Source organism: Sorex araneus, chromosome 4 (assembly GCF_027595985.1).
Source record: "Sorex araneus isolate mSorAra2 chromosome 4, mSorAra2.pri, whole genome shotgun sequence".
Lineage (NCBI taxonomy): Eukaryota > Metazoa > Chordata > Mammalia > Eulipotyphla > Soricidae > Sorex > Sorex araneus.
The window spans coordinates 7,150,569-7,173,406 of record NC_073305.1 but is presented as its reverse complement, the minus strand read 5'-3'; the positions used below and the strand labels follow the sequence as shown (position 1 = coordinate 7,173,406).

Below are 22,838 nucleotides of genomic sequence, written 5' to 3'. Positions count from 1 at the left end.
ACTCGCCCAAGAGCGGGATCCCCTGGGTGTGTTTCTCCTCTCCTTGTCCAACTAACATATAAGTATTCATAATATTAATCATCTTGTATGGGCATAGCAAGAGACGCATTAAGCTTATAGAATTGCTCTCCTGGGGTCATCTCAATCTCAGACTACAGTGCTCAGGCCAGATTAGTCTTCCCTATCCCTAGCAGGGTCCTAGTCTCGTCGTTGCTTTTGGATCATGACATGACATGTCCATGACCAAGCTCTTAACATATAGTTAAGCATTAGGCACTTTGGCCAGGCCCATCTCGATGCCAGGGTAGCACATAACTCACCGCTTGCCCTGGGTCCGTCCCGTCCCTCGTCGGGACCCTGCTTTTGGGGGTGCTAGGAAGTAAGGGCAGCTGAGGCTTAAGTCGAGAAAGCAGATGCCTGGGAGTGAATAATATGTGAAGCCAATTAAATCCCATGTTACCAAAGCATATTAACAACTGTCTTTCTTTGTCCATACAAAAAGGACATTGTTTTAAAGTAAACTATTCAAAAGACATAAGGAGTGGAGAAAGGCAATATTAACTTACAATACAAGTTCAGTGTCCAAGAAAGGTCTGACCTTACAGATTAACAGAGTCTAATTAGGGGAAAAGCTGATAAACTGGTAGAAGTGGTTACAGATAAACAAAGAAATGGAAGTGACTCGGGAGCACTGTGGTGGGTATGACTGATATACCTAAGCTCCTAGTGGCAAGGGGAGCAGGACATACCGGTGTAGTCTAGAATTGTTTAGAGACTATTACCAGATAAAGCTAAAGTCTTTATAGCAAGGGAGAAAGGACAAACCAGTGATATCCTACTACAAGTATGTGCCACTACCACACTCCACACACACACATGCACACACACGTACACACACTAATGCACATGCACACACACTGATGCACACTCACGCATGCACACATACACACACTAATGCAAGCACATGCATACTCATGCATACATGCATGCAGGCACACACTCATGCACACACATACACATATACATGCACACATGCACATACATGCAAACACATGCACAGACACACATGTGCACACAGACGTACACCTACACACTCACACACATACACATGCACACTCACACATGCACATGCACGCTCATGTACAAACACACACATGCAGGCAGACACTCATGCACACACTCATGCACACAGACACATGCACACAGGCACATACTCACAAACACATGCACACACACACGCAGACACACACGTGCACACACACGCATACCACCCACTCGTGCACACGCATGCTGGGGACCCCGCCAGGCCTCCCGCCACAGGGCGCCTCCTGCGTGCTGTTGGCTGACACCCAGAGAAACGGGTCCCCGTGGTGAGTGCCGAGGCAAGGACTCAGCCGAGCGTGGTCACCTGGGGTCCAGCCCTGGGCCCTGCGGCTGTCCAGTCGGGCCTGAGGGGCCCTGGCCTCCTCTGGAGCTGGGCCTGCCGGGGCAGCCGGGGCAGCCGGGGCAGCCGGGGCAGCCGGGGCAGCCGGGATGTGCCGGCTCCTGACCCATCCCCCGGGCGGCCGAGGAGCGCGAGCCAGGCAAGAGCCCGCTCAGAGCCGCACCAGGCGGTCGTTTATTCACTCAACAAACCTGCGCTCGCTCGTGGACTCTGTCTGTACTTCCTGGGGCTCGGTGCCCAGTGCTGGGGGTGAAGCCGGCGACGAGATCTGTGCCCCCCCCCCTTCCAGGACTCCAGGGAGCCGACCAGGCTGTGCAGAGACACGTGAGCAGGCCTATCGCAGCAACGGCTTGGGCGTGGGGACAAGGGAGGGGAAATCAGGGAAGGCCTCCGGGAGGTGTTGCCATCGCCGCATCCTGAAGGAGGAGTAGGAGTTCTCCAGGCATTCCTGGCTCGAGGGAGTTCCGTGCAAAGAGAGCGGCGGGGGGCCGGGCTGAGGGGGGGTGAGGGTGGGAGTGGGGGGCTCCTGAGCTCCGCCTGGAGGGCCGTCGAGCCTGTGCTCCTCAGGCCTGGGAAAGGCAGCCGCCCCCAGGCAGCCCCTCGAGATTGATGCTGGCTCCCCCCACCCCGGCGCCGGCCCCCTGGCTGACCCCTCCGCTGGCCTCCCGTCCTGCTGAGGCGCGGCAGGACCCCCGCAGAGCTGCCTGGTCCAGCCGTGGGGACTCGGGCTCCCAGGCGCTGGCAGCAGCTCCCCTGCACGCCGTAGGACCGTGGGTGGCCTCATTCCACAGCGCTGTGCCTCAGTTTCCTCGTCTGTAGAGTGGGGCAGGGATAGGACCTACCTGGGGTGGTTTTGCGAGACTTTTGCGGAGGGTCGGGGAGGGGCAGGATTTGGGGCCTGTGGGGTCCCAGCAAGGGGGTCTTTGAGGCCGTTGGCCACCGATAGGACCAGCTGGAGGACACCCTGTGGCTCTCAGCCCTGCTCACCTGTGAGGTGCCCACTTCCTCTTCCCACCAACACGCACACACATGCATGCACACACATGTGCACACACATGCACACACACACATTCACGCCCCCACACATACACACATATACACATTTGTACATACATACACACCCACACACACATATCACACAAACACATACCCCCCCACACACACACACTCTCACAGGCGCCATCAGCGCTGTGGCAGATGGCAGGCGGAGGCGGGCGTCCTCGCGAGAGGGGCCGTCCGGCCTGAGCTCGGCCCGTCAGGCTGGCGGGGGTGAGTGGGAGCACAGGGCAGGGCCCCAGGAGGGGAGGTGGGGCCCGGCCAGGCCCCGGGGCCCCCTGGGTGCAAGCTGCAGGCCCCTCGAGGTCATGGGAACCACGGGGGGTAAACTGAGGCGGGGCAGTGGGGGCAGTGGATGCTGGCCTGGACTTCAATGTACGTGGCCGTGGTCCCCAGATCTCGCTCGGGGGACAGGCAGGTGCGGGCAGAGTGAGGCCACAGCCCCCGCCCTCATGGCACCTCTGCCGCCCTCAGACTGGACCAGTTCCGCCCCCCAAGCCCTGGGCTCACCGACCACGCCCCCACCCCACCCCCACCCCCGAGAAAAGGCCGCGGGTCTGGGCAGTGCAGCAGGATGGGGAAGGCCCTGCCCAGCCTCATCAAGGCCTCACCCCCACCCACGCACACACACACTCACATATACGCGCACACACTTGCACACACGCACTCACACACGTGCACTCATACATGTGCTCATACACAAGCATGCATACTCATATATGCACTCACACACACGTGCACTCACATGTGCTCACACACAAGCATGCATACACATGATGCACATTCACACACACTCATACACACATGTGCACACGCACACACGCACTCACATGCTCACACATGCACTCATACATGCACTTACACAAGCATGCACACACACATACACACACACTTGCACTCACACACAAGCATGTGCATGCACATGCACACACACGCTTGCAAGCACACACACGTGCGCACACACAGGGGGCCAAGGGGGTGGGTCCCAGTGTCTCTGGAAACTCATCCTAGAACAGTCTGAGCAGGCCCTTGCACCGTCCCTTGCCTGGGGGCCTGGAACCTTGTTCTGATCCTGGGAACCGCACCTGGGGGTCCCCTCAGGACTCTTCTGGGCTGCTGTGGTCACACTGGCGCCGGACCCTGCAGGCAGCTGCTGTGGTCACAGCCCTCAAGGGAGTCGGAGGTACGGGCCTGCCCCTCCTGTGTGCTTCCTGCTCCTGTGGAAATCGGACAGACCCTGTGAGGAGGGGCCATTCGAGATGGGCTTTGGTGACTGAATAGGAGTTCGCGGGTTTACTGTGAGAAAAACTTCCACAGGATGTCACCTGCCCTTTGGGCTGCCCCAGGGTTCTGTGACTGGGGTGCGATGCTGAGTGCCCCCTGCCAGGCCCAGAATGCCAAGGGAAGCTGAGCCAGGTGTGAGCACTTGTCTCAGATTCCAGGAAGTGCCGTGAGCACTGAGGGGCGGGTGTCTGCTGCTGAGGGCCCAGCCCTGTCCCAACAGGTTGTTCACGTTTGGGAGGGCCGCCTACGAACCGGGCCCCTGGTGTGGGGTCCCCCGTGCTCCTCTGGCTGCTCGGCCAGCAGGGGTGCGGCTGGGCGAGTGTGGGTCTCCCCCTGGGCGCTGGGCCGGGCTGCGGGGCCGGAGGGCGTCTCTGTCTCTGCTTCCCAGCCAGACAGGTGGCCCTGGGGCTCCCTGCCCTCTCGCCAGGGCCGGGGGCACGGCAGGACCCTGCCCGCTGCTCCCCCTCTGCAGGGGGCGGGGCGGGGCGGGGGAAGCCCGGGCCCTGGGCCTGCAGGGGGGCCGGCGAGCTCTGCTCCCGCCGCCCTGGGCGGTCCTGATTTTGGTGCAGTGCAGACTTTCAGCTTAACGAGACAAATTGGTATTCTGTGCCAGCCGGGGCTGGAGCGGCAGCGGGGAGGCACCGGCAGGCGGCAGGGGAGGGGGCAGGGGCCGGGGGAGGGAGGGGGAGGGAGCCCTGCCCCCGCCCTGAGCCCCCCGCCCCCTCCCCAGCACTGACCACTGCCCTCGGAGCCCTTCTGGGGAGGGGTGGGGCTGGGTGCAGGGTGGCCCCCAGCCCCCCCCGTGACCTCCTGACCTTGCCCCCAGGCTGCTGCCCAGGGGCTGGATTTAAAGGGCCAGCAGCACAGTGTGCCAGGGGCTCGAGAGGCGGCAGCTGACTGGGAGCCCTCCGGGGAGGCCGTCCCTGGGCTGGCCACCACCTTGCCACGGCCAGCTCACACTCCCGTGTCCCGGCATAGGACAGAGCCACACCTGCCATGCCCTGTGGGGCGGGCTGGGGGGAGGGGGTTCTCCTGCCAGCCGTGCCCGGGACAGGGCAGGGCAGGGCAGGGTAGGGCAGAGCAGGGCAGGGCAGCTGGGTGGCAGAGGACCCCGTGCCCAGCACCCGGCTTGGTCTCCATCAGTACTGCAGGCCCTGTGCTGGGTGACCTTTGCCCCAGGCGGGGTGGGGGGCGTCCAGAGCAGGACAGGCAGGCTGCCCGCCCAGGCCCAGGCCCGGAGTGACCTGGGGCCCCCCTGCAACCCCCCCTCCTGCCCTTGACACTTCCACCCCCAGCTCTGGGTTCCGGGGCGCCGGTCCCAGGCCCTCCGGGACCCACGGGAGGGATCAAACCCACCAGCACCGCGGGGTGGTTCGGTCCACGCCCCCCCCCGCCACCCCCCCCCCCCCCCGCCTCCCGGGCCGCGGCCGCCCTCCCCCCGCGGGCAGCCGAGCGGGAGCTGCTCGCCGGCGCCCCCCTGCGCCCCGCCCGCGCGCGCGGATGGTTCGGTCTGCAGAGGCTCGGGCACGCCGGCGGGCTCGGCGCGCAGGGCTGCCGCACCGCGACTCGGGCTGCCGGCCGGCCGGGGAGCCCTGCCGGGGCGGCGGCGAGCACCGGGGCCGAGTCCGCGCCGGCATCCCCGGCCAGGAGGTAAACAATGAGGGCGCCGCGCTCCCCTTCCCCCGCCGCAGCCGCCGCCGCCGCCGCCGCCGCCGGCCCCGGGCTTGTTTATCTGCCGCGGGCTGCAGCGGAGCCGGTGCCAGGGCGGGCGGGCGCCGGGGGTCTGTGCCGCGGGGGCGCGGGGCGCGGGCGGGGGGCGCGCACGGCGGGGCCCGGGTCCACCCCTACCGCGGGCGGTACACAAGGCCGGCGGGCGGGCGAGCGCGGCCGGGGGCAGCTGCCGGGCAGGTGCGGGGGGACCCGCGCGCTCGGGCCAGGCCGGGACAGCGAGCCCAGCCCAGGGGACCCCAGTGGTCCCGGGATGGGGGGAGGGGGCTGCCGTCCGCACAGACCAGCCGGCTTGGGATGTCGTGCGGGACCCTCCGGCCGGGTAGGGGCCGGAGCCGGGGGACCCCCGGGAGCCGGGCGGGGGCGGGGGGCTCTTTTGCTGCAGACTTGTCACTTGGGGTCCCCGGAAACCCAGTTCCTCGCCCGCCCGGAGGGCCGGGTAGGGGGACCCCCCCGGCTCTGTCCTGGGGCCCCGCGTGGGGTGGGATCCGGGAACCCGGCCCCGTGCCGGCGGGGGGCGGCGGGGTCTCCATCCCCCAGCCTCCCCCACCCTGCCCCCTGCGCCCGCCCGCCCGGGTGGGGAGGGGTCCCCGCAGCGCCCCGGGAGGGGCCCCCCAGAGGCCCAGCCCGCCCGCTCGACCTTCAGAAGGGTAAGTGAGCAGGTGAACCGGAGGAGCCGCGCGCCCCTCCCCCGCCCGGAGGGGGCTCCCCCCTCCCCCGCCCGGCCCGCGCCCCTCCGAATCCCGAGTGGGGCCGCTGGGCGGAGGCTGGGAGACTCGGGGCATCTCCAGCAGGAGCCGCGGGCGACACAGGGCGGGCGCGTGCGGCCGCGGGGTGGGGGGCTCCCGCCCGCCTCTCAACTTGGTTGAGGGGACGGCGGGGGAGGCGCGGGGGCAGGCGGGGGGCGTGACTCCGGGGACCCCTGCGGGGGGCTCAGACCCCGCGGCCCCTGTCCAGCCACCGAGATGCCGGCTCACCTGCAGGCTGCCGCAGGCCCCTGGCTGGGGCTGGCCTGGGCCGGGCTGGGCACCTGCAGGGCGCACGAGCGGGACCCCCCCCCCCCCCGAGGGCGGGGACCCACAGGCGTCCTGGCGCCAGCCGCCCGCCCGCAGGGCCGCACCCACAGGTGAGGGGGAGCGGCCGCCTGGACCTGCTCTGGCAGGGGCCTCTGCAGTGCCTGCCCCGCGCCCTGCAGGGGAGGGGGGGGACGGGCTGGGGGGGGGGACAGAGGACAGGGAGGGACACCCCTCCCCGCCCGAGTGCAGGACTGTCCGGCCACGGGGGGCTGGGGGGGCGTTGTCGGGACAGCAGGGCCCCCCACGCGGCCACGGTCCTCAGGTCAAAGGGCGCCGCAGGCGCCGTGGCCCCCACCGCACAGGTGGGCCGGGAGGCGGGAGCGGCTGCGTTCGGCCATGGTGCTGGGGGGAGACAGGCACGACACAAGGTCACCCTGTGGGCCGCCCGCGTGGGGCCCCGGCCAGGCTGTCCTGGGGGAGGGTGGGCCAAGCCCCCTGCCCACGCAGGAGCCACGGCACCTGGAGGGGTCCCCACGGCCGGCGCCGGAGGGAAACTGGGTCATCGGCTCTGCGGGGCCCACGGCAGCCTGGCTCTCCGTGCCTCGGTTTCCCCCGACGTCTGCACCAAGGGGGCAGGGGGGCCCCCTGGCACCAGCCCTGCACCTGGTGCTCCCTCCGCCCGCCTGCTGGGGGGCTGTGCGGCCCCCCGCCCACTCGGGCTGCTGGGGTCACGGCATGCTGGCCACGAAGGGCCACTCAGGGCTCCACGTCCGCGCCCCTCGCAGCCCCGGGCCCCGTGCAGCGCCGAGGAGAGGGGCCTGCGGGGGCTCGTGGGTCCCCGGGGCCGCCCTGAGTGTGGAGGAGGTCGGGCCGCTGTCGGGGCTCAGACGCCGCGTGTGACCCGCTGCTGTGTGGGCGGGGGCAGACAGCAGGACCCTGGTGCGGGCTCTGGGCAGAGGTGCGTGTCCTCTGGGATCCTCACAGGGCCAGGGAGAGCACTGTGCATGTGAGTACCTGGGGCCTCATTGGTCCAGGGAGAGCACTGTGTGTGAGCACTCGGGCCTCTAGGTCCAGGGAGAGCACTGTATGTGAGCACTCGGGCCTCTAGGTCCAGGGAGAGCACTGTATGTGAGCACTCGGGCCTCTAGGTCCAGGGAGAGCACTGTGTGAGCACTCAGGCCTCTAGGTCCAGGGAGAGCACTGTGTGTGAGCACTCAGGCCTCTAGGTCCAGGGAGAGCACTGTGTATGAGCACTCAGGTCTCACAGGGGGCGATAGAGCACTGTGTGTGAGCACTCAGCCTTGCAGCTCTAGGGAGAGCACTGTGTGGGTGAGCACTCCGCGGGGACAGTGGGGGAGTGGCTCTCGGCTCAGCTCCACGTGTCCATGTGTCCGTCTGCAGGGTGGGCAGTGCTGAGGGGAGGGGCTGCAGGCCTGCGCCCCCTGCCCGCGCGGCCAAGCCGTCTCTGCCCTTCCTGCAGCCTGACTGCCCGCTGCCCACCGCCGCGCCTCTCTGGGGGGCCTGATCTGCACCCCTCCCTCCCGGCACCCCCCTCCTTGGCTTCTAGAACCTTCCTGAAGAGTCCTGGGCAGTTTCGCCGTCGGCTCCGGAGCCCACCCTGAGCCCAGGGGCCGCTCGTCTGCAGCCCCCTCCTCAGTGCCGCCCGCGAAGACCCTCGCTCCCAGGAGGGCCCGTTCCGGGGTTCCCTGCACCCCGCGTGTCTCGCTGTCCCTGGTGTGGGGTCTCTCGTCAGGGAGGACCCCAGGGGGCGGAGGCCAAGCCCAGGACACAGAGTGAGGCGGCGCTGGGGGGGCAGCGACCCGGGGGTCTTTCCCCCTCCCTGGGAGCCCAGAGCAGGGATGAGCTGCAGGGGCGGGGGGGTCTCAGCCCCCGGCAGGGGAGAGCTGGGGGGTCCGGCCCTGCTGTGTCTCAGCGCTTGTGCGGGGTGTGGGGCCCACAGGAGGGGGCACCCGGGACCGACCAGGCCCCTCTGAAGTGGGGCCCGGGAGCACTGCCTCGGGCGGGGGGAGCCCTCTGCGTGGCCGGAGCCCGGGGGCGCGGGGGGGGCACCTCACTGCTGAACCCCGGCCCTGCCCCTGCACCGCGGGCCTCGTGCCCCAGGACCCTGGGCAGGGCGGTGACAGGTGGGCACAGCAGGGGAGGCCCCGTCGCCCGTCAGGACCCCTGAGCACCTGCTCTCCCGTGGGGGCCCCCAGGGTCGCGGCCGGGCCCCCCAGGTCACGAGTGGCGCCCCCAGCTCCTGCCCGGCTGCCCCCGGGGCCCCTCTCAGGGGTCATGGGGAGAGGGGTCAGACCCCGCCCCGCCCCCGAGTCCTTTCCTCGTGGCTGGCCGGGGCGTGGAACTGCCCAGGTGAGGCCGCGGCCACTCAGCGTGTCCGAGCCCAGGCCTGGCCCTCGGCCTGCAGGCAGCCTAGGGCTCGGTGTTGGGGACCCCGTGCACCCAGCGAGGGCTGTGAGCGTGGCCGGGACACGGGGGCCCCCGGGCGGAGTCTCCTCGCGCCTCCCGGCAGAACACGTGTGAGAAGGCGTGTGAGAGCGTGTGTGCGCGGTGGGGCTGAGGGGGTGGGGAGCGTCGACAGTTCGGAGTTTGGTTTGTTTTCTCTGGTTTGGGGGCCATGCCCGGCGGTGCCCAGGGCTGCCTCCTGGCGGGGCTGGAACCCTGGTCGGCCGGGGGCACGGCCGCGCCGTCCCCGCTGTCCTGGGCCCCGGCCCCCGGGGGGAAGAGTCCGACGCCCAGACCCGGAGATTCGGACTCGGCTGCTCCGCGTCCTCCCCCTGGCGCTGTGTGAGCTCGGGCGAGTGTCCTCACCTCTCTGTGCCTTGTCCCACGGTCTGTGAAATGGGGCCAGCAGAGAGCCCGGCCCACAGAGGGCCTGTGAACCAGGGGCAGCTGCAGTGCTCGGCGTGGACCCGGTGCACGGGACGGTGGTGACGCGAGGGGTCTCTGGTAGTGTCCCCGGCTCGGGGGGTGGGTGCCGAGCTGCCCGGCGCCCCCGCCGCAGGGCGAGTCCTTGCCGGGAGCAGCGGCCGGAGAGGCCCAGCGAGGACGCGGCTCCGCTCCGGCCTCGGGGGCCTCCGGGCGGCCTCGGGGCTGTGCGGGGTGGACGCAGCCCGGGACGGCAGAGGCCCCGCTGGCTGTGCCCAGGGGGCCAAGCAGAGAACAGGCGGCCTGGAGCCTGACGCCGGGTGACCTTGGCCGGACGGAGGCCACGAGCCCGGCGGGCGGACACGGCTTCCCGGCTCCGGATCGAGGGCATTAGTGTCCAAGCCCCCGGGGACCCAGTGTCAGCCTCAGAGTGCCGCCACGGCTGCAAGTCAGGGGCCTGGGGGAGCCATGCGTGTGCGTGCTGTGTGTGCATGTATGTGAGGGTCTGCACGTGTGTCTATGTTTATGTGTGTGTGTTCATGTGCACAAGTGTCTGCACGTGTGTCCTGTGTCAGTGTGTGCTTGTCTGTGCATGGATGAGTGCGTTGTGTGTGTGCTCTATGTGACTGGGTACATGTGTGAGGATGTGCTTTGTGTTGTACATTCATGTGTGCTCATGTGTGTACTATGTGTTAGTGTATTGTGTCAGTGTGTGTGCATGCGTGCATGCATGCGTGTGCCTGTGTGTATGCAGGTATGTGAGTATGTGCGTGTGGTGTTTGTGTGTGAATGTGTATATGTGTGTATGTGAGGGTGTGTGACTCTGGTGTGTATCTGTGCGAGTGTGTGAGTCTGTGACTATCTATGAGTGCTGTGCATCTGTGTGAGAGTGAGTCTCTACGTATGTCTGAGTGTGTGTGAGTGTATGTGTCTAGTGTGTGTCTGAGTGTGTGTGAGTGTATATGTCTAGTGTATGTCTGAATGTGTGTCTGTGTTTGTAAGTCTCTGAGTATATGTGTGAGTGTGTGTTTGTGTGAATGTGTGTCTGAGTGTGTGTTAGTGTTTGGGTATGTGTGAGTGTGTGTGTGTCTGAGTGTATATCTGAGTGTGTATGATTGTGTGAGTGTGTGTGAATAGCTGAGTGTGTGTGTGTCTGAGTGTCGGTGTGTGTCTGAGTATGAGTGTGTGTGTGTGAGTGTGTGTGAGTGTGTGTGTGTCTGAGTGTGTGTGAGTGTGTGTGTGTCTGAGTGTGTGAGCGTGTGTGTGTCTGAGGTACGTGTGTGTGTGTGCCTGTGCTCATCTGTCTGTGCCGGGTGTTGTGTACACAGGCCCCAGTTTGGCTGTTGTTGGGCTCTTGAGCGCCGTCCAGCTCAGGTCCAGTCTGGCGAGTGGGCTGCTGGGCCCGAGGGTGGCGCCGGTCCCGGTGCAGAGGCTGAAGCCTGCTCACCGTCCTCCCCCTGGTCCTCCCCTCGTCCTCCTCTTCATCCTCTTCCCCTGGTCCTCCCCACTGTCCTCCCCACTGTCCTCCCCGTCCTCCCCACTGTCCTCCCCGCTGTCCTCCCCGTCCTCCCCGCTGTCCTCCCCGTCCTCCCCACTGTCCTCCCCAATGTCCTCCCCGTCCTCCCCGTCCTCCCCACTGTCCTCCCCGTCCCTCCCCGTCCTCCCCGTCCTCCCGCCCTGAAGGCAGGGATCCGAGCTCTTTAGGCCACTTCTAAATTTGTCGCCTCCGTGAGTCACCTCAGACTCGGAGGAGCGGCTCTCGCCCACCCGGCCCATGTGGGCTCCAGGCTCTAGCGCGGGGGAGCGTGGGGATCCCTGGGGGGCGGGGGGGCTGCCGAGAGGCGTGGGGGGGGGCCTGAGCGGAGTGGGGTGGGCCGGGCCGGGTTTCCAGGCGGCCCAGAGAGTGGCTGTGCTCAGGGAGTGCCCGAGTCACTCATCACCCCAAGCCTGCAGGAGGGGGTCGGAGCGTCCCCTGGGCCAGTGTGTCCCTTTGTCCTGCCCAGGCACCCGCGGGTCACGCCCGTCCTGATTTGACCCTGTGGGGTGCGTGGGGGCCCTGGGGCAGGGGGCGCGGGGAGGGCGGCCCTTCTTGGGGGCCATGTCACGGGGGCGGCGCCCTGCCCGGGGGAGGGACAGGGTCCGGGAGGCCCCACTCGCCACCCGCAGCCCCTGCGCCTGAGCTGCGTGACCCTGAGCAAGTGACTTTCCCCCTCTGGCCCGGCCCAGCGGAGAAAGCTCGGTGGGGAAGGTCGCGGCCAGGCTCTGCTCAGGGCCCGCATCTCCCCAGCCCTGTGCCCGCAGCCAGGGGCCCGGGACTCAGCCTGCCCCCCCCCCGCCAGCGGCCCCCTCGCAGCCCCCTCGAGGCCCCCACACCCAGACCCGGAAGCCAGCACTCAGGGCAAATCAGAAACCGTCAGGCCAGTCCCAGATGACTTGCTGAATACACACAGGTTGGACGGGGGAGGGGAGGCCTCAGTGGGTGGGTCTCGCTCACCCCCCAAAACACCTCCCTAAGCGGGGGATGGTGCCACCACGCAGCGTGATCTGGGTGGGGTGCTCCCGCGTCGAGCTGGAGTCCTCCACCTGCTCCTCGGTCCCCTTCTGCCCCAGAGCCTTTGCACGTGCTGTCTCCCCTCCCGGAATGCTTTTCTTCTCCCAACGGAAGGTTCTTCACAAGCCCGTGAACATCCTGAGAGCGCGCCCTTCCCCCTCTGCGCTGAGCTCAGGGACCCCCAAGGACAGCTGCTCTCGTGACCTGTCCTCGTCCTCTTCCTTGTGACCCGCTGCGGGGATGCAGTGCTCGGGCTGTGTGCAGGCGCTGCCGTCCTGGCCGTGGCGGGGGAGCGTCCTGTCCCCTCACACAAGGCCCAGCTCTGGGGCACTGACCGAGGGTCTCTCGGGAAGGGGCAGTCGGCCCATACCTGGCCCTGCAGCGACGAGGCAGCGGAAGGTTCTAGAAGTGCTGAGGGCTGCCCCGGCCCGGCTCTGGGTGGTGCTGGGTCCTGGTGGGTGTCTGCGTGGGGGGGGGCCGGGGTGCGCCCATCCCCCGCCTGCCCCGTCCCTCTCCCCGGGGGCCACCCCCTGCGCCCCCCACGCCAGGCGGCGGCCAGGAGGGAAAGGGGCAGTAGAGCAGCACGGGAGGCCCCAGGCCCGGGCACGGGAAGGCCACGCGGAGCCCGGAACACGCGTGAAACGATCGGGAAGGGCCAAGAGCCCATAGGCCTGCCCCGCCCACCCCTGGGACCCGTGTCCCCGCCCGCCCCCAGCCCCTGCGCTCGGGGGGGCCACCACAGACACACCCACCTCCGCTGGCCCCTCGGCCCGGCCCGTTTCCTAGAAGCACGCGGACCCCCGACACAGCCGCGGGGCCACCACGCCCCGAGTCCGGCTTGCGGCCGACCTGCTAGGGCTTGTTCTTTGGCTCCGTCTGGGGGCCCGGGGGTCACTTGCCACCCCCGGGAGCAGCTGCATGTGGTGGGGGAAGTCAAGGCTTCAGGGTTTCTCGAACACCGGCCCCTGCTGGGGACTGCGGGGGACAGGCTTGCTAACGGGACCAGAGGCTGCCTGGGGCGGGCAGGGAGAGCTTCCCGGGGGTGGTGGTGGTGGCCGTGATGAGAACTCAGCCAAGCCACCACCTGGGGAAGAGTGATCCCAGCCAAGGAACAGTACGTGCAAAGGCCCTGAGGTCGATGGTACCAGCCTGGCTGAGCGCTGAGGAGGCCGGGCAGAGTTGGGCCGAGCTGGAGGGTTTGGACTTGAAGCCGGGAAGGGTCTTCCCAGGGTGAGAGGCGAGCACTGGGCCATTGCCGGCACCCTATGCGAGCACTGGCAGGTGCGTTTCCATTCCACCAGGAAGGCCCGGGGGCTGTAGGCGGGGAGCAGGGGCAGAGGCTGTGCCGGGGGCTGGGGGGCTTCTCGGGGACGGGCCGGGAACAGGGTCTGCGGCAGCTCCACGCCCAGGCCTGCCCGGCTCTGCCCCCCGGGTGCTGCTCTTGGCTGCTCCGAGATGGGGCCCCAGGCTCAGGGGCCACGCCATCACCCCTCCTCGTCCCGCCCCGCCACCACCCCTCCTCATCCCGCCCCGCCACCACCCCTCCTCATCCTGCCCCGCCACCACCCCTCCTCATCCCGCCCCACCACCACCCCTCCTCATCCCGCCCCGCCACCACCCCTCCTCGTCCCGCCCACCAGCCCACCAGAGGCTGGGCTCAACTCAGTACCTGCAGCGTCAGGAGGAGGCTGGCACCAGAGCAGACACGGGTTGACAAGGAGGGTGGCGGGGCACGGCTGCTCCCTCCCGCCTCCCCCCTGCACCCCTCCACCGCCCCCCTCCACCTCCCCGTGCACAACTCCTCCTCCCCTCCCCCTCCTCCCACCGCTCCTCTGTACCCCTCCCCTTCCACCCTGCACCCCTCCCCCTGTACCCCTACACTTCACCCCTCCACCTCTCCCCAGCACAACTCCCGGTCCCCCTCCACCTCCCTCCTGTACCCCTCCCCCTCCACCCCACACCCCTCCCCTCCCCCCTGCATCCTTCCACCTCTCCCTGCATCCCTCCACTGCCCCCTCCACCTCCCCCTACACAACTTCACTTCCTCTTCCCCCTCCTCCCACCTCCCCCCTGTACCCCTACACCCCTCCCCCTACCCCTTCACTCCTCCACTTCCCCCCTGCACAACTCCCCCTCCCCCTCCACCTTGCACCCCTTCCCCTGTACCCCTGCTCTCCACCCCGCACCCCTCCACCTCCCCCCTGCACCCCTCCACTCCCCCCTTCACCTCCCCCTTGCACAACTCCACCTCCCACCTCCACCCCGCACCCCTCCATTTCCCCATCCCTCTCCCCTCCTTTTCCTCCCCCCTCCACCTCCCCAGCCTCCTCCACACCCACCCCTAGCTGAGCTTCATACCCGGCAGGGCTTCCCCCTGCCTAGGGGCCACCACCCCCTTTCCTGACCGGGCACTTTCAGGGCTGGCCAGGACTTGATGGGCAGGGGTGTAGTCATGGGGGCAGCGAGGCCCCCAGCCCAGAGTCCAGCCAGGAGCCTGGGCTAGAGTGGGGGGCTGAGGGGCTCAGCGTGTCACCGAGACCCCCAGAGCAGGCTCTGGGGTGATGGCAGGGGGGCTCGGGCAGGGCAGCGGGGGCCACGGGCTGGCAGGGGGGCAGTGAGACGGGCTGCTCTCACTCAGCCCCCAGGACACGGGGGGCTTGTCCGCAGCCCAGAGCCCCTGGCCCCCCCCCAGCCTCCAGGGTCCCTGAGAACTCAGCTTCTCCAGACCCTCCCAGGCCCCAGATACGTGACACCCAGGCCAGCACCCTCAGCCGTCACCATCGCGTCCCGTTTACGGGCTCAGAGAGGGCGGGAACCCACTCAGGGCCACACAGCGCGGGTGGGGGCGGGGCCTGCTTCCTCCCTCGTTCCTCGACTGTGGCCTCGGGGCGCCCAGCGCCGCCTGGTGACCCACGGGCCTTGTGGGCAGCCGCAGCGCAGCCCCGGGGCACGGGCGCTGCCAGAGGCTTCTGGGGGGAGGTGGTCAGGCGCCAGGAGGCCGCCAGCCGCCGCTCCAGGGCCGTGGAAATTTCCGCTGACGGCATCACGAAAGCGCCCGCCCGCCCGGGTCACGCTCCACGGTGGCCGGCAGGGACACAGCCCTGCGCCCGCGGGGGGCCGGGGGGCCGGGGCCCGTGAGCCTCTGTGCGTGTCTCCGAGAGGGACCCCGCCGCCCTCGTCCCGCCCTGGCCAGGCTGGTGGGCAGGAGCCGGGGGTCGGTGCGTGTCCAGACCTCCCTCCCCCCCCCCCCCCGCGCGCAGGGCCCCTCTCTGCACCCCGCCCCCCTCGGGGAAGCTTCCAGAGCCCGCGGCCTCCAGCCTGTCAGCACCCTGCTCCCCTCTCGGCCACCGGGGGGCGCTGTGGGCATCGCCGGGGTCCGGGCGGGGGTCTCCCCGCCTTGGTCCCCCTGTGGGACAGGCCAGAACCCCCCGGGGAGAGTGCCAGGCCCAGGGCAGCCTCAGGAGCATCTCTGGGTTCCCGGTACCTCGGGGCCCTCGGGGCCCAGGAGTCGGGCCCAGCTGTTCGCGGGCCGCGTCTGTCTGGCCCTGCAGAGCCGGGTGCGCAGGCCGGCCGCCGGGCGGGTGTTGGGTGCAGGGTGTGGGGGCTCCCACTTCACGGCCCTCGCAGCCGTGCTCAGGGGCTGCGCCCACTGTACAGAGGAGGAGCCTGAGGCTGAGACAGGCAGGGGCGGCGCCCAGGATCTCTGCAGTGGACAGAAAGCGGGCGCCCGGCCCGGTTCCGGGGTCCCACACCACCCGCATGGGCTCCAGCACCAGGCCAGGGACCCCCGCCCTGCTCCGAGGCCACCAAGGCAGGACCCAGGCAGCAGGGGAGGAGAGGGAGAGGGGGGACAACCCCGCCCAGCACCCTCCTCCCCCTCCCTCCTCCTGTGCCCACTTCCTGCCCACCTCTCTCCTCCCTCCCTCTCTCCTCTCTCCCCTCCCCTCCTGTTCATTCACTCTATGCCGAGCACTGCTCAGTGGCGCAAAGAGAATGGGCTCGAGTCGGACGTGCACCCCACACTCACACTCACAGTGACGTCCGACCAGGCGCACGGTGGGGGCGGGCTGGGGGAGTGAATCCGGGCAGGCCTCCCTGAGGAGGTGGGCTAGGTCCGGAGCAGGAACCCGGGGGTGGCGCAGACCTGGAGGAGGCTGAAGGGGAAGAGAGAGCTTGGCAGGAGCAGAGGGGTGGGGGACAGGGGGAGCAGGGGGAGCAGGGGGCGGGGAGGGGCAGCAGAGGGGAGTGGGGGTGGGGGGAACGGATGGCGCATGAACCCCGGAACTGTGCCTCCAGGCCAAGTCAGACCTGGGCTCCTGAGCACTTTGGGGAACCGCCACAAAACAAGTGTCAAAGAGGCAAGAGGTGGGCAGGAGGCCAGGAGCGAGTGTGGGGCCGTGCGGGGTCGGGGGTGCAGCAGATGCCAGTGGACAGTTGGTTTTATTCCTTTTTGGGTCCCACCGGCGATGCTTAGGGGTTACTCCTGGCTCTGCACTCGGGAATCATTCCTGGGGTGCTCGGGGACCGTGTGGGATGCTGGGAATCGAACCCGGGCCGGCCGCATGCAAGGCAAACGCTCCCCACTGTGCCATCACTGCAGCCCGGTGCCGCTGGGAATTGACAGGGTGTGGCCCCCTGCAGAAACGAGCCCTCAAAACAACTAAGTACGACACCTAAAACCACTGTATGACCCACTGGCTCCGTTTCTACATCCGAAGGGTTGAAGACAGGGACTCGGGCATTTGTGGTTGCGTGGTCGGGCAGTGTGGAGCAGAGTCAGCACAAGGTACTTGCCACCTGGCTTCCCACGACAGAGGCGGCACCGTGTAGATAGAGCTTACTGCCTCTGGAGTAGTATTCAGCCCTGAAAAAGAGACACTCTGGCTCCTGCTACAGGGGGGCAGGCCAGTGGGGGGCGCTGTGCTCCCAAGATGAGGCTGTTGAAATACTGTGCAGCCCACAGTTATGAGGCCCAGCCAAGTCAGATGCAAATAGGCAGAAAATGGAACGGAGGTTGGCACTGAAAAGTGGTCCCGTGGCTTGTAGACTTACACGCAGTCATAAGGAGGCAAAAAAGACCCAACTGCAGACCCCCGAGAAGGGGCTCGTTCCCGCCAGGAGTAAGTGGTTCTGCAGAGAAGACGCGGCTCGGCGTGGAAGGCAGGGCACAGCAGACCCGGGCCCCAGTGGGGGCAGGGCTGGCCCCGAGGGTCCGGGAGGAGCAGGAAACTGACTCTGCTGAGGAAGGTGCCCGTGTCCTGTGTCCGGGTGGGTCACCCATGTCCCGTGTCCTGTGTCTGGGTGGTCACCCGTGTCCTGTGTCCACGTGGTCAGCCGTGTCCTGTGTTTAGGTGGTCACCCGTGTCCTGTGTCCATGTGGTCAGCCGTGTCCTGTGTCCACGTGGTCAGCCATGTCCTGTGTTTAGGTGGGTCACCTGTGTCCTGTGTCCGGGTGGTCAGCCATGTCCTGTGTTTAGGTGGGTCACCTGTGTCCTGTGTCCGGGTGGCCAGCCGTGTCCTGTGTCCAGCCGTCATTTCTGGCCCTGACCTGCCATGCATCCCCTTGGGCACGTCCATCTCGGGCCTCCCCGCAGATGTCCTCCCGCTCCGAACGAGGCTGGGGCTCAGGGGGCCCCTCCCTGGAGGTGCAGCCCCCACTGTCCCGCCTGCCCCGGCCCCCCGAGGCGCATCTGAGCCCCCTTGCTGGAGAGCGAGACGAGGGTCCCCAGAGCCGAGCTGGGACGTGCTGTCGGGAAGGTTCGGGGTGGACGAGCAGCAGGGGGGAGGGGGAGGGGAATTTGTCCCTGAGGGGGTGGGCAGCTGCGGGAGGGGACAGGCGCACTGAGGGCTCCTCCGGGCCGTGTCCTGGGCGTGGGAGCAGGCGTGTCCCAGCAGACGGCTCTGGGCGTGCGGGCCCGGCTCGGGGGTCCCCGAGGGCTGTGATCGGCACATCCTGCCCGTGAGAGTGGCCGTGAGAGTGGCCGGGCCTGTGGCCCTTCCTGGGCGCTGCCCCTTCTCTTTGCTTTTCTTTTTGGTTTTGGGTTTTGGGTCACACTCAGCGGTGCTCAGGGTTCACCCCTCGCTCAGTGCTCCAGCTGGGGGGTGGGGGACCATCTGGGCTGCTGGAGATCAAACCGGGTTCGGCTGCGTGCAAGGCCAGGGCCCTTCCTGCCCAACCATCACCCCAGGCCCTGAGCAGTTTGGAGCCCCCTGAGACCCCAGCATCTGACCCAGAGCGCTCTGAGCCCTGTGCTCACTTACCCCATGGAGGGGCAGGCGGGAGTGGGGGTGGGGGGGCCGGGAGGGGGAGGGGACTCAGGGATGAAAGGAGGGGCTCTGTGTCACGCCACTCCCCTGTAGACCGAGGTAGCCATGGGCTGATCTCCCCATTTCGCAGGGGAGAAACTGAGGCCCAGGGTGGGGGAGGGGCAGGTCGTGCCTTGCCCCAGAGGCAGAGCTGGAGTCGCCCCCTCGGTCCCCTCCTGCCCCAGAACTGCCTCTGGGTGGCTCTGAACCCGGGTGGGGGTGGGGGGACAGGGCCAGGCCGGGCCCCCGCGGAGATGGGGCCCCTCCCGGCGCCGTTTCCTTGAGAGACTCCGAGGCAGGCGGCAGCCACTGGTCCGTGAGCGGGAGGGGGGCGCGTTCTGGCTCCGGCGCCCAAAATAACCGGATCTGAGGGCGGACAGCGCCGAGCCCCAGCCGCGCCCTGCGGGTTCCGGTGACCTTGGCGCAGCCCTTGAACCCGGCTCCGAGGGCAGCCCAGGGGGCCTGGGGGCTGCTCAGAGCCGGGGGCTGGGGTGGGCGGAGGGCGTCGGGGACCGAGGGGGGCAGGGCCGCCTCCAGCCTTTCAGCCTCCCGGAGAGGGAGCGGCCCAAGGCCCGGCCCCGCCCCCCGCGCCCCTGCCCCCGCCCCCGCCCCGCCCCGCCCCACCCCTCCACCCCTGCGCACGTTTGGAATCTGCCTGTTTCTCTCCCTTCTCCCCTCTCCCTCCACCCCCGGGTTTCCAGCTCTCTCTGCTTCCCCTCCCCTGCCTGCTGCCTCCCCTGCAGAGCAAGCCTCCCCCTCACACGCGCGCTCGCATACACACACATACACTTGCATACACGCGTGCACACAGGCACACACACCCTCGCATAAGCACATACGCATCTGCGTGCAAGCATGCATGTGCACACGCGCACACCGTGCATGAACACGGCTCCCGGTTTGAGCCCAGGGCCGAGGGGCTGGGCCGAGCGTGGAAGCCGTGGCTGGCGGGGTGGGGGTGGGGGTGGGGCTGAGCTCTGGGGAGCAGGTCTGTGCTCACCATCCAGCCCCCTACACGGGCAGCCGTGGGCGGGCCACCTCCCGGGGCCCCGGGTCTCTGGTAGGAGGCATCCTGAGCTTCACTTTCCCTGTCTGTGAAATGGGCACTCAGTGTGGCCACCCCCTGCAGTCTCTGGCCACGCTGTCCTCCGTCCTCCGCTTCTTCCTGGAAGCCCACGGCCCTCATTTGCCCCAAGGCCAGGACAGAGCCCTGCCCCTCTCAAGGCCCCGCGGAAGGCCCAGGACAGGCCCTCGCAGCCTCACCCCTGCGTGCCCGGGTGCCTGGCCAGACTCCTGTCCACCTCCTGCTCTGTGCCCTGGGGGATTCTTTCCCGCTGAGTGGGGGGCCTCTGAGGGCCGGGTGGGGGTTGCATCTCTGGGCTGGACTCAGGAGCAGGTGTGGCCCGGGGGCGGGAGGGGCCTCACCCCTGCAGGCTGCAGACACCCCTCCCTGCCCAGGGGTGACGCATCGCCAGGCGCCAGCAAGGGGGCCCTGCCCTGCGGAACCGCGTCTCTGGTCTTGTTTGGGGGCAGTGGGGCGGGTCGACTGTAGGGGCTGGACGGGGCGTGTAGTGGGCAGCTGGGAGGGGGGGACGGGGCGCGGCGGGAACCTGAGAACTCACCTGCCACAGCCCAGCTGTCCCCAGCGCCCTGCGGCCAGCCCGGCACTCCCCTGCCCTCCCCTCCTAGCCGGCCCCTCCTCACCCCAGGGGCGCCTGCTGTCCAGGTCGGGCTCAGGGAGGGCCCAGGGACCCCGAGGGCCCCTGCCGGCCACACGTGCCATCGGCGTGAGGTGGGTGGGGGCCCCTCTTGCTCCCACAGGGCCCGGCGCCCAGACCCCACCTCCGCGCCGTTCAAGCCGGGAGGGGCGACCATCTGCCTCCTGCCCCACGTCCCGCCTGCCGGGCGGTGGAGCCCGCGCCTGGCACCTGTCAGTGGCGGAGGGGAGCCGAGACCCCGTGGGGGAGGGGTTCTCGGTGGGTGGCCGCCTGGGCCCCTCCTTGGGGCGGAGAGGTGGGTGGCCCCAGGGTTCTCTTCCTCCCAACCAGCCACCACCCGTTCACCCCTCCACGGTGCTTCCACACCTCTGGGGTGGTAAGAAGCAGGTGGACTAAGCAACAGCACTGCCAGGGCAGCCGGCCCCGACGGCCTCTCCCGCATCCTCTATGGTCTCTCCCCGGCCCCGACGGCCTCTCCCGCGTCCCCTATGGTCTCTCCCCCGGCCCCGACGGTCTCTCCCCGGCCCCGACGGCCTCTCCCCCGGCCTGACGGTCTCTGGCACGGGCCTAGAAAAAGCCAAGGCAAGGGCTGCTGGTAGCACCGTCTCGTGTCTCTGTGGCCGCGTCCCTGGCTGGCGTCCCCCTCAGTGGCCACTGCGGCTGGCTCGTGCCGCTCTCCCCCAGCCCTGGCCACCCACACCGGACGCCTGTCCCCGCCAGGCCTGAAGTCTGCTGCCCCGGGACAGCCTGGGTCGTGGCTCTTGTTCCCCGTGGTGCCTCTTGTTCCCACCCGCTTGGCCACGTGGGCTAGGGGTGCCGGGGACAGAGGGAGCCGGACAGCCCCTGCCTGGGGGCACAGGGCAGGATCCCCGCAGGCGGAGTTGCCTTCCGGGCGGGCAGGCCACCTGTGGGCTCTGCGGGCATGTAGGAGTGCCGATGGCTGCGGGCCAGCCCACCAGCAGCCCTGACTTGGTTGGGGGAATTGTTTGCTTGTTCGGGGGTGTTGGGGTCATCCCCCACGGTGCTGGGGATCAGACCCAGGTGCCCCAGGCAGGGCACGTGGCAGCCCTGGGGCTATGCTCCGGCCCCCACCCCCGGCTGTCGGCTCAGTAAGACCAGACGCCTCCCCCCACAGACGCCCCTGGCTGCTCTCAGGAGCTTCCTGCCGCTGGGGCCGCTGGGGCCGGGTCCTCTGTGGGTCCTGGGGCCCCTCCCGGGGTCCTGACCTCGGGGGCCGCCGGGACCTGCTGTGTGAACTTCCTTCACGGAGGAGGAGACTGGAGCTGCAGGTGGGGACTCGGGGTAGGAGCAGCGAGGGAGACCCCCGAGCCAGGCCTGTCCACCTGGAGTGACCCCAAGCCTCGGTATGTTCCGTGCAGGGTCTGAGCCCCCAGGCAGCCCCTGGACTCACTGCTGACCCCGAACCTTTGGCTCCGTGTCCTTCCTGTGATGTCGTACCCAGAGGGCCTCGACGGGCCATTTGCCTTGCTGTCATTCCGTGAGGGGGTGGCAGAGCGTCCCGAGAGCTAACATCATTGGGGGCACAGCCTGGGGGGCTCAGAGATGTGGGGCTGTCTTGCAGGCGACCCAGACACAGTGACAAGACACCTTCTAGAATGTTCCACAGCCCCCATGAATCTCTCTCACAGCTCAAGACTCCATACTTGCTTCCCACATCATTACAGATGCCCCCGCCACAACCCGCACCCCACACACAGCCCTCCTAGGCTTCACCCAGCTCTCCTGGCAGCTGTGTGTGCTCTGCCAGAGCATGCACACACATGCACAAACACATGCACATACATGCATGTGTGCACAAACACACATGCAGAAATGCACATACATGAACACATGCACATACATGCATGCTCATATATGCACAAACACATACACAACCACATGTGCATATATGCACAGTGCACACATGCTCATGCATGCACAAACACACATGTGCAAACATACATGAGCATACATGCACAGTGCACACATGTGCACAAACACAGTGCACTCCTGCTTATGCATGCACACAGACACACATACACATACAGGCATAATGCATGCATCCTCATGCATGCACACAAACACATACACATGGACAAACATACACAAAACACACACATACAGGCACAATGTACGCATGCTCACACATGCACACACACATGTACAAGCACATGCACATACATGCACATTGCATACATGTTCACACATGCACACACACATGCACATACAGGCACAATGCATGCATGCTCGTGCATGCACACATGCATTTACACAGGCAGGCACGCACACAACCATCTCTCTGCCCTTGGGGACGCACTTCTGGCAGGAAAGCGTGGGGACGGGGCAGGAGTCAGAAAATACCCTCAGCAGCAAGACGCTAGCGAGAGCAGGAAGAGAATCCCCGCGTCAGCTGCGAGACTGGGGAGCAGCCGGTGCCAGAGCGGCATGTGGCAGGAGGGCGTGCGCGCCCTGGTGTGGGGCATGCGAGCACGCGTGACTGTCCACGGGGGCGGGGAGCTGGGCAAAGCGGGCTTTGGGCCACTGGGATCTCTGCTCTCGGCGTTCAAGTGCGTTTGGGGAGTGAGAGCCCCGCTGCCCTCCCTGCCTGTCGGTGCCTGCTGCCCCCTGGCCGCTCACGTGCCGCCCGGCCGGGGTCTGTGCCAGCGGCAGGCGATGCCCACAGCGGTGCCGCTGGGGAGAAGGGGGGGACAGCTGTGGCCGGTCATCCTGCGCCTCGGAACAGCAGCACGGGGGGGGGGGAGGCTCTCGGGGCCTGAGGGGCCCAGGGCGACAGGAGGGAGGGACGGGCAGAGGCTTGGCCCAGGTCCTGCGGTGAGGACCTGCCTGTG

General features: G+C 67.8%; 1 protein-coding gene across 9 annotated transcripts in view; it reads left to right on the top strand.

Annotated features, from left to right (window-relative positions):
• The window catches only part of ATP2B2 (ATPase plasma membrane Ca2+ transporting 2), a 224,864-nt gene that overhangs the window by 112,574 nt on the left and 89,452 nt on the right, over positions 1-22,838 (top strand). The window contains exon 1 of one of the 9 annotated variants that reach the window (XM_055135247.1): positions 5,279-5,434. The exons of the other annotated variants lie outside the window; for them this stretch is intronic. The gene's annotated coding sequence lies outside the window, so the exon portion shown is untranslated. Of the gene's footprint in view, positions 1-5,278; positions 5,435-22,838 lie in introns of those variants that run through there. 9 annotated transcript variants of the gene reach the window in all.